This window comes from Diadema antillarum, unplaced genomic scaffold, assembly GCF_040938485.1.
Source record: "Diadema antillarum isolate AM-2024a unplaced genomic scaffold, OU_Dant_1.0 seq00002054_RagTag, whole genome shotgun sequence".
NCBI lineage: Eukaryota > Metazoa > Echinodermata > Echinoidea > Diadematoida > Diadematidae > Diadema > Diadema antillarum.
Genome location: NW_027272703.1, coordinates 110,990 through 125,571, shown reverse-complemented (window position 1 = coordinate 125,571; position 14,582 = coordinate 110,990).

Sequence of the window (14,582 nt, the reverse complement as noted above, 5' to 3'; positions counted from 1 at the left end):
AGCTATAAATGTAGACCAAGTGAAGTATTGTTGGATGAAGTCCAGAATGTAAAGCATCGGAAAGTAAATAAATGACAGCTCCATGGTGCATGTCATTACATAACTCTCTGCTTTTTCAGGTGACGAATTTTGTGCGCTTTCTTAGCAGCCTTCTGACGAGGTCCAACTTTCATTTAGCTGCTTGCTTGCTCTCCGTTGGTTTTGTCAATTTCAGCCGCTTGCGCCATTCCTCGGTGACTGCTCTCTTTGTGGCAAGTTCATCTGCACACTGCTTCCGTGCAGTTCTAATATTATGGCAGAGTTTCATGTTGACAGGGTCATGTTTAGGCTCCTTTCGTGTAAAGAGCTCCAGAGCACTTTTCCCAGTAGATCTTATTCCATACTTGACGGTTTGAATTGCTGAGTATGTGTGAACATCCATGCGAGCAGATTTTGGACACATGACATCACCCATTACATTGAAAGATCCTTCAACCTGAAGTCCGTGGACGCAACTCATGAGGGCAAATGCCATCTTACGCAGTAGGGGAAACTTGTGAAGGTCTGCTACAGCTGCCCACCAATCATCAAGACGAACAGGCACGTAGTGCTGATCAACAGGACTGGGAACATGGTGGCTGACTTGGAAAGCGTGCACTTCCTTTGCGTAGCTCTCTTCCTCATCATCAATGATAACATTGTTCACAACTGCAGGAAGCCTTTTCAAGTACTTCATTGTTAAACTGTTCCCTCTAGCTGCAGGATCAAGTACCGACATGCATCTCAAGAGGAGGTTGTTGAGAGGAAGCTTTGTCTGTAGATACTTTCCACAATCTGTATAAGCTCGTTGAACATCTTCTAGAAGTTCATTCAAGACAGCATTCTTCTCAATTAGCTTGGATGCTAATTTCCCAAGGAACATCTCTTTTGGCTTCAGCCTGATCTTGTTGTCATCCAGATTGAGCTCATTTGGATTCTTCATAGCTCGCACTGACAGGTGAGTGTAGCACTCGGGTCGGATGAAGCAGGCAAGAAACTCTTGGAACAACTCTACCTGTCTGTCGTTCAGCTTATGCACCTGCGGCTGTGAGGATTCAAACATGCGTACATATTTTTTCAACATTGGCATTGATGCAGAGTAGAAACCAAGGATGAATTGTGTCTTTGTACCCTTGTAGAAGATTTTCTCGATGCAACCATTCTTCCTCGTTTTTCCACCTGCTGTCATCACCTTCCTGCCACATTCCCCCTGAATGTGAGCAATTTCCTTCTTTGCATGTGGAGAAACATCATGCTTCTTGTAGATATCAAGTACAGTTGCACGATAGAGATCCTTATCACTGCTGGTCAGATACGCGTAGTAGAGCACTACAAGAGCATCCCATAGTCGAAGTGTACTCACACTCACATCATAACAGGACAGCCAATGATGAGAGACAAACCGCTCTGGCATTGTGAACTTAATTCCTAGCAAAGAGCAAATATTCATCAATGCCGTTCGCAGGTCGGACGACCACTTGAAATCTGCATGAATGTAGCCAAACAGGCCCTCAACCCAGAATGCGAATGGTGCGCACATCTTCTTTGTTGCATTATGGATGTGATGACAAATGTTACCATCAATGTCAAGGAGGTGGGGTGCTTTCTCCTGTCGAGGTCTCACTTCCAAGCCAGTCTTGGATCCCCTCATGACATTACAGCTGTCCATCAGCACCGACATGAGATTCTTCCAGGGAAGATTGTGTTCCACCATGATCTCAATCAGTTTATCCAGGAGAGATTGTGCATTCACCCTCATCAGTGAAACAGATGCAATGTGATGAATAACTACACGTTTCATTCTTGGAGAGAAGTAGGATACCAAGACAGCAAGAACTTTTTCATTGGTGTGTGATGTTGATTTGTCAATGTTGAGAGAAAAGAAACTTGTCTGAAGGTCATCAACAGTCTCTTCTAGAAACGTCTTGGCAACTCCAAATCGCATTTTGTAGGAGGCACTGGTCCTATCCATGGACAACCGAGCCAGTGCTCTCGAATCAGTGGCGAGGGACTTGGCAAGGCCAATGAGAACTGGTGCCATGGTAAATGGTAGAGAATTCTCTGCCATTACACCTAGTAGTAGACCCTATTGGAAAACAAAGATAAATGAAATATGACATATTGTTGATCTAGATTCCCGTGGCATTCTCATACTTTATTCCACAAAAAACCTAATCACAACCCTAATCATATTCCTAGGATTATAGTCCTTGACTGCCATAAATGCAATTCCAACTTTCAGTTTTCTAAACTGTTTATACAATTTTTTGTGTCTGCATTTATAAAGTTAACATGTGCATTCCCAATATTAAGCAAGAATGTCACATGATTTTGCCGATGTGTCCACTACATACAGGTACTACTGTAAAAGTGGAAATTTTTGCGGTGTTGAAATTTTCGCGCATTTCGCGCAACCAAAAACTAGTGCGAAAATAAAAGCTCGCGAATATTTTTGCCTGCCATACGTTCCTGTGCGTGATGTCTTGATTCCGCGGAATTAAAAACACATGAAACTCTTCTGACCCGGTCATGCGCGAAAAATTAGTCGCGCGAAAATATCCACTTTTACAGTAGTAGACCAAAGATCAAGGTTTAGATGAGAAAAGAGCGAAATATAAAGGCAGTTTATACAGTCATACGCGTGTGTCTTGACCATCCAGCCACACGCGTGTGGTTGTAGCCATGGCCCGGATGGCTGGATACAGCCATTCTCGTGTAAGCTGTACATATCCATACACATGGGATGTCGCCACTGACACTGTGATGTATGTAGCCACTTCAAAACCTATGAGTCCATCACACACCACCACCTGGAAAAGTGATGAAAATGACATCATTATAAAGCAATCAGACCTTCTTGTCAACTTCTTTAATTTCCTACAATAGTTTTTCAACACTCAGTTCTCATCATCTTTGTGTGTAAGGTGGATCTAACAAAATTACAAGTATGGATTGGGGGACTTCCAATTCAATCGCAGAGAAAGAGTCGCTATGTTACGATTCCACGATCGACGACCAGCGAGTAGGCGCAGCAGCCAGCTAGCCAGCCAGCCAGCCGTGCCGCCGCGCCAGCACCGCTAGCAGTGAACGTGGCGCTACCTTGCGTGCCATGGCGAATATGTGCAGCTGCAGCCGCCTGGCATCGCGTCGCAGCGATTGTGATTGAATTGGAAGTCCCCCAATCCCAGACCTCTCAACATTTGAATTTCAAAATTCCTAATGATTTGCGCGGCTCAACAAACTTTGTGTCACGTCGCGAAATGCCTGGCTTATTGAGATACAATAATATGCATCATGCAGCTACCCAACACACATCTTGATGTTGGGCACATTTACATGCAATTAAGGGATTGTTTCAAGAAGTTTCAAACTGGATTTTTAAAAATCCAGGAGAACCTAAAGAGAGGGGGAAAAACAATAAAAAGGGTTAGAAATGCAACAAAAAACACAACAGCATTTAGTGGTTTCCATGAAGTCTAAGGTAAAACAGAACTTGAAAAGATAAATTATCTGAACAAAAGGATACAATATTTTGAAATCCATACCAATCTTATCTTGAACCAGAGGTACCAGCAACCTCCTCCTCTGATTTTTTTTTGTTCCTGAAGATCTCTGTAGGTTGCCTTCTTACACTGCTGGAGCAATGCAGTAGGATGTGTCTACTAATAGCACACTGTACCTCTGGAGAGCATGTAGTACTTCTGTATAAGAATGTCTCCTAGTGTTTCAGTGGTCATACTGGCGCTGAATTTTGTCTTTGCCTTGGTCACAAAGCTAAACACTCTCTCACAATCTGCATTGCTGTGGAAAAGTACTAAGACTGCTTTCACAAGTTTTGAGAGAGAAGGGTACTTAATCTTCATGTTCAGATCTTTGAGCTGTCCAATCAAATGCCACTGTTGATCAGCATGGGGGCAGTCAACCACTTCTTTGGGCAAATCATCCACTTGATAAGCTACACCTTTGTAAGAACTCTTCCTCCAGCTGGTCCATCTGCTGACTGGAGTTCACACCAAGGCAACTGAATCTCTCAGCAAAGTATCTGACACTCCCAAAGTTTACATCCTCTCTTTTCCTCACATCTGCAACCTTTGCATGGCAGATGACAGGGTCCTTATATGGGAACTTCTTCACCATATATTGTGCAGCTGAAGTGTAGTAACTTTGCACAGACTTGAAGAAGGCTGATGTGTCAATCATCTCACTTGCTTGCAAATACTCTCTTGCTGCTGCCCCAACAAACAAGTCTTCATCATCTTTCTGATGCACTCTCTCATCAAATGGAAGCTCATACAAGTTGTCTTTGTATGCATTCATTGCAGCAGGTGCGATAAACCGAAGGAACAGAGCTTTCAGTTGATCTAGAAGCACACTCCTCGTCACATGTATGCATGGAGCATCTTTTTGTATTATATCCCTCACAAATTGCTTCTCGTCCTTTGATTGGTCGAGAGCACTGTAAACAATAAAACATAATTCTACCATACAAATCCACGTATGACTATACTCCCGAGGGAAAATGGTAAAAACTATACCACGCTGGTGATTTTCGCGCCTTTTTTGCTTCGCGTCGCGACGCGAAATATTTCACGTGTAAATGAATGGGTATCGCAGCACCTTCGCTTCGCGAGAGATTTCATGTACAAGTGAATGGGAATCGCGGCGCCTTCACTTCGCAAGAACCACAAGGCACACATACACTCAATACGTGTAACGTTAGAGAGACTCAGAGAGACTCTTATAAAGCCCTCATTCCACCTAAAAAGATGATTATGGTATTGTATTTCGTTACAACAGAGTAGGCGATATCGTAGATCTATAATTAGACAACAATAAGCAAGCTAGGGTTCTTCGACGTACCGTAGGCCTTCGGGGAGTTCATGCTTCGCCGTTTGAAAGTTGGTCTCACAGTTCACTAACTCGAGCGACCCACCCAAAAGATGTTGACAAACGAAACTGCAGTAGATAGTAGGCCTGCTTTAACGTTAGCGCTAGTTAAGCGTAACGTTAGTTCTACCTGTCTAACAGTAGGCCCTATTTCCCGTAATCTCATTCCTAATAATTATTTTTTAGAGTGTCTAACGAGTTAGTTAGAGTCTAACTTGTTCACTGTTTACGATAGAACACCGTACGAATTACACGAATTTACAGTGGCACTCCATGCTTTAATTGCTAGAATTTTTCCAGTGCCTAATCTAACCTTATACGCTGTTACTGAATGCCACCCAAATTTACAATGTACTAGTATACTTGCATTTTAACAGGAAATGATAGTCCATATTCATGTACAGACAGCTAGGTAGAAAGACGACAGAAAACACAATCAACTGCAGCTCATAGTCACATCGTTGATCAGCTCGAGCACGCACATCACCGCACTGGCAACCGAACGTGACAGATCGGATAGGCGTATTGCATGCATGAAGCGCGTAGTGAGTTTGCAGTTTGCGCATGTTTACCAGTACGTTGTACAGCAATGCACCGAGTACACTTCAGCGGCTGAGCGCTCAGTAGATCTTCATAGTACGCGTATGCCCTGCCCTCCTGCTGAGCTGCTTTCCCGAGCGTGAATGACTAGATCTTCTTGAAAAGTAAAGCAAGATGCCCTTAAAAAAGAGGTAAATTACAGAATACCAGCAGTCGAATACTCTTAAATTCATTGGGAGGGATATAAAACAAATATACCAGGCCAATTTTCGAGGCACCGGTTGAAACTATGTGCCTTCGGTGACTTCAGTAGCACTATTTTCTTCGGGGCTGCGCCCCTCAGAAAAAAGTGCTACTGAAGTCACCTCATGCGCATAGTTTCAACCAGAGCCTCTCAGGCCTGGTATATTTGTATAATGTTACATTTGCCTTCTCAAAAACTGGTATGGATGCAGATAAAAACAGACAGTAAAGCTTTGTACTCTCTGCACTGAGTGCTCTCACAACTCGTTGAGGTCTTGTCAGTGGCTTAGAGTCAATTTTTTTCCCTTCAGTTTCTCTAGCCTCCTCTTTTCCTGTTGCATCTGTCTGCTTCCTCTTTGCACCTTGCACAGATTTAGTTGAAGATGCTACCTTGCTGGAATCAACTCTGAATGTCTTTCCCTGTGATTCCACTTTAGATTTATTTGTGGATGCAGCAGTTGAAGCTACTACCAATGGATTCTTTGCAAAAAATGATAAGGGAGGTTGAGCTGGTTTGCTTTTGACAACAGCAGTTCCCTTGGTAACACCAGTGCTAACCTGCTTAGAAGTAGCAGTTCCCTTGGCAACACCAGTGCTAACCTGCTTAGAAGTAGCAGTTCCCTTGGCAACACCAGTGCTAACCTGCTTAGAAGTAGCAGTTCCCTTGGTAACACCAGTGCTAACCTGCTTAGAAGTAGCAGTTCCCTTGGCAACACCAGTGCTAACCTGCTTAGAAGTAGCAGTTCCCTTGGCAACACCAGTGCTAACCTGCTTAGAAGTAGCAGTTCCCTTGGCAACACCAGTGCTAACCTGCTTAGAAGTAGCAGTTCCCTTGGCAACACCAGTGCTAACCTGCTTTAATAGAAGTAGCAGTTCCCTTGGTAACACCAGTGCTAACCTGCTTAGAAGTAGCAGTTCCCTTGGTAACACCAGTGCTAACCTGCTTAGAAGTAGCAGTTCCCTTGGTAACACCAGTGCTAACCTGCTTAGAAGTAGCAGTTCCCTTGGTAACACCAGTGCTAACCTGCTTAGAAGTAGCAGTTCCCTTGGTAACACCAGTGCTAACCTGCTTAGAAGTAGCAGCTCCTTTCTTTAGGTCTTCCTGGTTGGATGTTCTAGAGGATGCGACTGTGGTTGATGTACTAGTCGATGCATCTGACATGACTCCTGCATTGGTCTTTTTTCTCCATGTGATAGGTTGAGTTGATTTAGTTTTTTTGGCAGGTGCTGATGATGAAGAACATGGACCAGCACTTCTCTTCCTTGAGCTTCCTGTCTGTGCAGTTCCAGACACTTCCTTCTTGAAGAAAGCTAACAATGCAGGCCACTGCTGAAGAAGTCGATTGATGCACACACCTAAGGAAAGCCATCGTGTGCTCACATGCTTTATGATTTTCCGTACCTCTACATTGTGAAGACATTGAAATTCTTTCAATGTTGACTTCCTCTTACTGCTTTTCTCAAGGTAGAAGTAAACATCCACGAGCAGCTCCTCAATGTTCACTGGCAGAGATTTAGCCGCCTTTTCAGCTGCTATGTGCATCAAATGGCATGCACAACCAACCATGTAGATGTCTTCATGTGCTTGTTTCAGACGATATGCTAAGCCAGACTTTGTACCTTGCATGACATTCACATTGTCAGCACCAAATGACAAACAGTTGTTCCAGCTGACACCTCTTTTGGATAGTTCCTGATCCAGTCCTTCAAAAATCTTGGCTGCAGTAGACTCTTTAATCTCAACCATAGACATCAATGTGGTACAGACACGTCCAAGGGATTCATCAAAATACTTCACGACCAGAGGGTACAGTTTGAAGTCTCCAATGTCAGTGCTGCCATCTGTAGCAAGGCTGTATGGATTACTCTTTATCACATCTATGATCCCACTCTCTGTATTTCTCGCTAAAGTCCGAACAAGCGATCGTGTCTTAGTTTGACCGCAGCGATACTGCTTGGCCACATTGTTGCTTGGAAACATCTTTCTCAAGAGTGGCCCCACATGATCAGAGACAGCTAGAGGTAAGTTATGCTCTATTAAAAACTCTGTCATGTATACCTCTGCATTTGTCACATCAACTTTCTCATTGAAAGCGCTGAATGTTGTCAGTTTAGGAGTGGAACGAGCAGCGTTGACCAACCTCACATGCTTCTGTGACAATACATGCTTAGCACAATCTCCACGTCCTCCATAGCTGATCAAAAAATCTGATCCACATGAACTACAATGAGCATAGCTCTCACCAACTGTAGATGGGCCAAGGCATGGCCATTCTTCGTGATATTTTGATATATAGCGTTGGCGCTGATATTGCTTCTTTTCCTTGGATGGTGGTTTTGATTTTGGCATGATGTCCAACAGTTATCTTCTCTTCAAGAACTGCATGTGGAAAAAGAAAATTAAATGAAATGAGAAAGAAATGAGGTCCTGCAAATAGGCCAGGCTGGGCTAACTAAACAAATTAAAATTTTATTTTTCTTTTAAATTAGCATTAATATGATTTAGTTAATATCCTTTTATTGCTACTTGCATTAAAAAAACAACAACAAGCAAACAAACAAGAAAAATCCTTTGTTTTTAATAACATAGTTAGATTAATCAATTCATGATCAGTGTTAAAATATCCATTATATCAAAGAGCAGTATCAACATTTTGTGGTGGTAGACCCGTACAAAACACCATAACGCTGCGCGACGGGCCCGCTGGGTGAACGGGGTTTCACTCCAGCCGCCTTTGGAAGGAAGGCAGCTGCAACTGCACTCGCTCGATAATATCAGTTATGGCGTAATCACATCGCTCAAATCGCAACGAACAAACATCAGTATCGAAAATACACATCATAAAATTACTTACAAGTGATGATTTTGTCCTTTTTAGAGCATCGTCGGGATCAATGACGGCCTTCTGTTAGGAAAATGATGTCGAATATCGAGGCAACTCCGTGCGATCAACGTACACAAGCTATGCACATGTGCACACACGTTGTATGTGTATGCAGTGCATGCAGTGTGTGTACGTATATCGCAATCTCACTTCCGCATTCAATATATGAATGCTGCCATCTATCGTCAAAGACATGTAATTCTTCACTAATTTATTTATTACTATTATTTTTTTTTGGGGGGGGGGGGAATAATAGAAAAAAGCGGAAAAGCGGAAAAAGAAAAAGAAAGCGGAAAGGTTGGGAGGTCTGTGTCATGGTCAAATCCTGAGAATGTTAGGAAATTATTTCAGGTTATTTTTGTACATCTTGGCTATCCTATTTGCTCATGAACCTTTGAGACAACTGATGAAATTTGCTTGAGGCACTTGCTTTAAAGATAAAACTCAATGATAACAGTTCAAAGTTTATTCTACAGTTGTAAGTACAGCAGTGGATCGAAACAGTCTTCTATCATAAAACCCAATCTTATGTGCCAACTATATATACATGTTCATACACCAGCTACATGATGTATCTTCAATTTAGGAATGTGTCTTTTAAATACCGGAGTTAAAGTGTTTTTCACATACACTTCACTCAAAATGGACACACTGGCCAAGCTTTCCGACCAGTCCTCATACAGAAAGAATTATTCATATGAAGTGCTGCCAATATTCATAATAAAATTTGACATAAGCTTTCCCCCACAATAAAGACAGGACAGTGTGCAATATATTAAGTCAATAGTACAAACGAAGTCTGATGACCGCAGTGTTGATTGTTATAAAAAGATCAAAACACATCTCTTGATAAATACTATACCTGAAGAATTATTTTGGTCTAAGCTTCTTTTTTTTTTTCCAAGTGGTTAATCCTCTGGTGACTTATGAATGTTGCAAGTGTTGGAAAAGAAATATTTAGATTTTAGTCTGAATTTTTGTTTTGTAGAGACTCTTGTCTCAAAACAAGATGGAATATTGAAATATTAAAACTGTCATTCTGGGTAATGAAAGGAATAAAGTTAAATGTCAAATATCAGAAATGTTCCTTATCAGATGTTGAGGTGGAGGATATACAATCAATATTTTATCGCAAGCCAGGCAAGCAAATCAGGCATATATTCAAACTAATCTTCAGGAACTGTATCTTTGTCACTAATTTTCTTTTGGCGTGTTACATATTCATGGCTAACGTTAATGATAAATACTCCAATGTATTTTGTGGTGTTGTCTGTTTGAATGCATTATATCTACAAGTGAAACTGACGTCGATTATTCACCTTGAAAAGATGCTATAAAATACCAGTTGAATGCTTTATACACTGATTTTCATTAAATCATGTTATGTATAATCTTAATATAATTCTAGTGCAGCGTGTGAGAAATGACTTGTTACTTTAATACACTGACCACCATAATGAGGTATTTGGTACCCCAGTGTACCTACTAAAAGTTGGTAAATTCTGTTGAATCTTGTGTGTGTGTGTGTGTTGGGGGGGGGGGGGGGATGTAAGCGCTCTAACCTGGGTAACCCCAGAATGGGTGAAAGTACCGGTAATCTTAAGTACTTTATGCAAGATTTTGTTTTGTTATTAATCATAACATGACAATAAATGAATGCAAATTTATCAATAAATCCTATGATTGAATTCTATTTTTTCTCTCTCTGATTATGGTGCAAAATAGCTGGACACAAATACCCTGCCAGCATATTAGCAGTGTACAGTAGGCAGTGCATGCATTTGCAACCGAGGCTTACTGCTCAGCAGCAGCAGTACTAGTGCCATTGCACTGTGCCTTATCAGTTCACATACAAACATTTATAAGTGATCATTGGCAGAGTTTGTGTATTCAAATGGTCTCCATCTGAATTTCTGTCCAAAATTATGACATTTTTAGAAAAAAAAATGATCAGAAAAAGTTACTATCATTATTATATTAATCATTTTAAACATGCTACACTAGGGATGAATTATTTGGATTGTTATTGCCGATCACTAAAATCTGGCTGCCATAAAAGCAGTGTGTTACTGTACACAGTATAAAGAAAATGAGATGGCACTACACAACGATGTAAGCCAGGGTATAGAGTAACGAAGTGATGATGTCAGTCTTTCGTTCGATCATGGTTAACCCGTTGAGGATGGACTGATTTTGCTACAACACGCATTTCCCATAGACACTTGCCCGAGTATACCGGGGACTAGTCCTCAACGGGGTAACAACCATTGCGTTTACAGATATTTGGGCTGCGTGAGGTTGTTTAGTACAAGTTTTCATGGCGATGAATGGCTATGGTGTCTCACTTCAGTACTCTATGATGGTACCCCAGGTTGCAGCTTGTTGTACCATATGCCAAGAAGCATTCAATTGTCTCTGATGAACTTACATGTCGCATTAATATTGAATAGGGAAGTGAGTACGTGTTTGGATATCACCATGAATGGCTAGGTTTGTTTTGATAGCTTTCCTCACAGAGGAAATTGTGGCCGGTCTGTGATTGGCAAAGAGCAAATATAATCTAGATGTACATAATACATGTATAGTACTAAAGATTGTGTGGTTTAACCTTAGTTTGTATTGAGCTGGTATCAATGGTAGAATTGCATGGTGAGATGCTGTACTTGTAGAGCGAACTATGGAGAAGCTAGATATGTATTTTGCGCAAAAAAAAACCCCCAAAATCCAGGTCAGATGTATGTGATATGCTTATTATAACATTATCAAAGCTGAAATATCATACTATCCTTTATACCCATGTGTGGAGTTTGGATTTATAGCTCATCAATTCTTATGTAAATTTTGACACTTTAAGTTATACCTTGTATGGATTGTTGAAATGTATATTGACATGCAGTTTGCCTCAACAGGTTGTAAGAAATGTTTGTAAATGTCAGTTTTGGTGAGATATATGAATGTGTGGTTAGAATATGATGCATCATCAACATTACTCAAGTACATGTAGATTCAAAGTACAAATTTTACTTTTAGTATACTCCTGTAGCATGTCACACACAAGTGTACTGCATATCACATTAACTTGGGAAACTAACTCCAACGTCCACTCAAAATGTGCTATGTACATTACTTATGTGTGATTGTGGGTACTACTGTACTGCGACCAAATGTCTGTTGAAGCTATGGAATAAATACTTGGCCATACAAACTGCTAACTCTATGTAGCAATGCTTTAAATGTCATCAATATAATTGAGCACATGCCTATGCCTTTTTTAGCTGTATTCTTTCCAACATGCTACCGATGTGTGTTATTGTTACTATTAGGTGTAAAGAAATTATGATATAGATGGAATAACAAATTGCACTATAAAATATGACTTTCCCAAAATTTTCCCTAGTAGTTTGCATTTGTTTGTACTGTTTGCCCCAAGTGTGGATTGCAGTGATGTGTATTATGTACAAGTTATATTGTAAGTTATACACTGTACAATTTGCAATAGCTGTGTGTGTGTGTGTGTGTGTGTGTGTGTGTGTGTGTGTGTGTTTTGGAAGGAAATGTGTTACACTGGCGACAGATAATAAGCCTGCACTTTCACAAACACTCAATAACAAGTCCCCAAACATATACATACATAGTAAAGACTGCGCCCCACAGAAACAGTAATTCAGAATGAAAGTGGTGAGTTTTAGTATATCAGTGAAATTAGTGGGTATGACTACACAAACAATTACACAAGGTGCACATGAAACATTTTTTTTTTTTTGATCTGTCAGTCTTTGAGCAATCGTAAAAGTAGGTTTTGTGGCTGTTTCACTGTGACATCACTTGACTGGTACAAATCTATGTTCAAAAATATATGGCATATTCATGAATGAACAAACTGCTCAAACATTCACACATGTCATAACTACTGTAATGTGCATAATAGTCTCACCATGTGCCACACCAAACTCTGGAGCTAGAGATACATGTATTCAAGGATCAAGAATCACAACCACTAAGGATTTACAATGGATGGTGCGTGTTTAATGATTGCACAATATGATAAATGCATACAGTCATAGCGACAGGACAATAGTGATCTTTGTACATATGTACATGTACTTGAGTAGCTGTACACACAAATGTACACACATACAGTGCACACTATGGCTTATCCATAAAGGATACTCACTTTCAATTTCAGAACTAATTTTACAAACATTTAAATCCTACTTAATAAAAACACAAGAGTGTCCCCTACAATATGGACAATACATTGTACCTCAGTTCTGGGTTTGGTTTTTTCTTCTTTCTTTTTTCTTTTCAGAAATTGTAACATTCATTCTCAAGACAGCATTCCCATTACACAATCACTACAGAAGGATTTGATTGTTTTAGAAATTATAGTATCGTTCAGATTTGAGAAGATCTTAGATGGACTCGAGACCCAGAAAGAAAGGTGTCTCTCAAAAACTTTCGAAACAAGATTTTTATCCAGTCCCCGCTACATCTCCCAGTATCCTTTTGTTGACTATGTACGATGAAACACTATGTCACTTCCCTGATACTTTTTGGCATACATATTTCACAATATAATCGGCATCCAAACTATTTCACATTTCAAATGACTGCATATCCAACAAAATGCCACCTCCATGTAATGACTTAAATTAATGCTATACAATTACCAGGAGCTAATCCACAGGAACCACTACAAATTAAACTGGGCAGTTAATCTAAAAAAAAAGAAAGAAAAAAAAACTCTTTGTAGCTTGCTCTGTGGTACAAAAAGACAAGTACAAGTAATCGCTGGGATACTAAATTCGACCACTCAGTCTTGCATAATGCCCAATGAAAAATGATCGGGAGAGTCAAATTTTGAAATCAGTCATTTGAAATTTTAACAGTGGATGGATCATGGACAAAAAGTTTAAGATCTTTTGCCTGACATGTAGTTCATGTTACAACTTTTACCCACTGTTAATGGGAACTTGTTGTCCGAGGGCATTAAATCAATGGGGAATGAATATACACTTTTAGAAGGTGACAGATAAGACATACAACTGTAGTAATATATGGTAGTAATTCTATCTTACCTCGTCCCCCTCCCATACGAAAAAAAAAAAAAAAATGGCAGGGTCATGCTTTCACAAACTTCTCCCAACAGACATGTTACAGCTTTGTTTTTTGAATATCATGCCTTTCATATGAACGTATAAACCAAACACACCCTATCAGAGTATTTGCTCATTTAGAAGTCTACCACTAACACTTGCTGTTACATAACATTGTACTACATTCTGGGAGATGAAAGTTAACTGTTTGAAAAATCTGAGAGAGCCAACATCATTTCGCCATCTTTACTGAGCAATACTGGTTTACATATAGATTTTAATCATAACTGTCAAGGGTAAAGCTGACACATTTCTTTCTACATTATCATCATCATTCTATCATTATCAAGAAAGAAATAGATATCAATAACCAGGCTCAGGTTTTGTGTTTACATTTATTTGTGCTCCCCTTAAAAAGAAAAAAAAAAGCAATATGATAGAAATAAGGAATTTTCATAACTTCTCTGGCTGCATTTTATAGCTTCACTTGCTTCAAGTCTTGAAATATTACATGTACATGAGTGCTATCAAAATATTCTTCAGACAATAGACACAAAAGATGCATCTAATTATAAAATTAGGAAACATACATGTACAAACACAATCTCCAGATGCCACAGGCTAAGAGTGATATACTAATTTCTGAAGTTACTCTCATCCCAAGTTACATGTGAATCCCTTAGAATTCACTAGATGCATTCAAACACACAGAGTTGGTATACATTGTAGACAGAAAATGGAAACAAATACAAACTTTAAGTCGAACAATGAATGCCTGCTATGAAATTCTGTCACTAACAGACACAAAATGTCGACACACGTGCTGTACATGTAGGTTGGTGATAGGCAGGCAATTTTTCACCTGTGCCCTAAGATAAAGGTCTGCAATGCTCTTGTCACCTACTGCATTGAG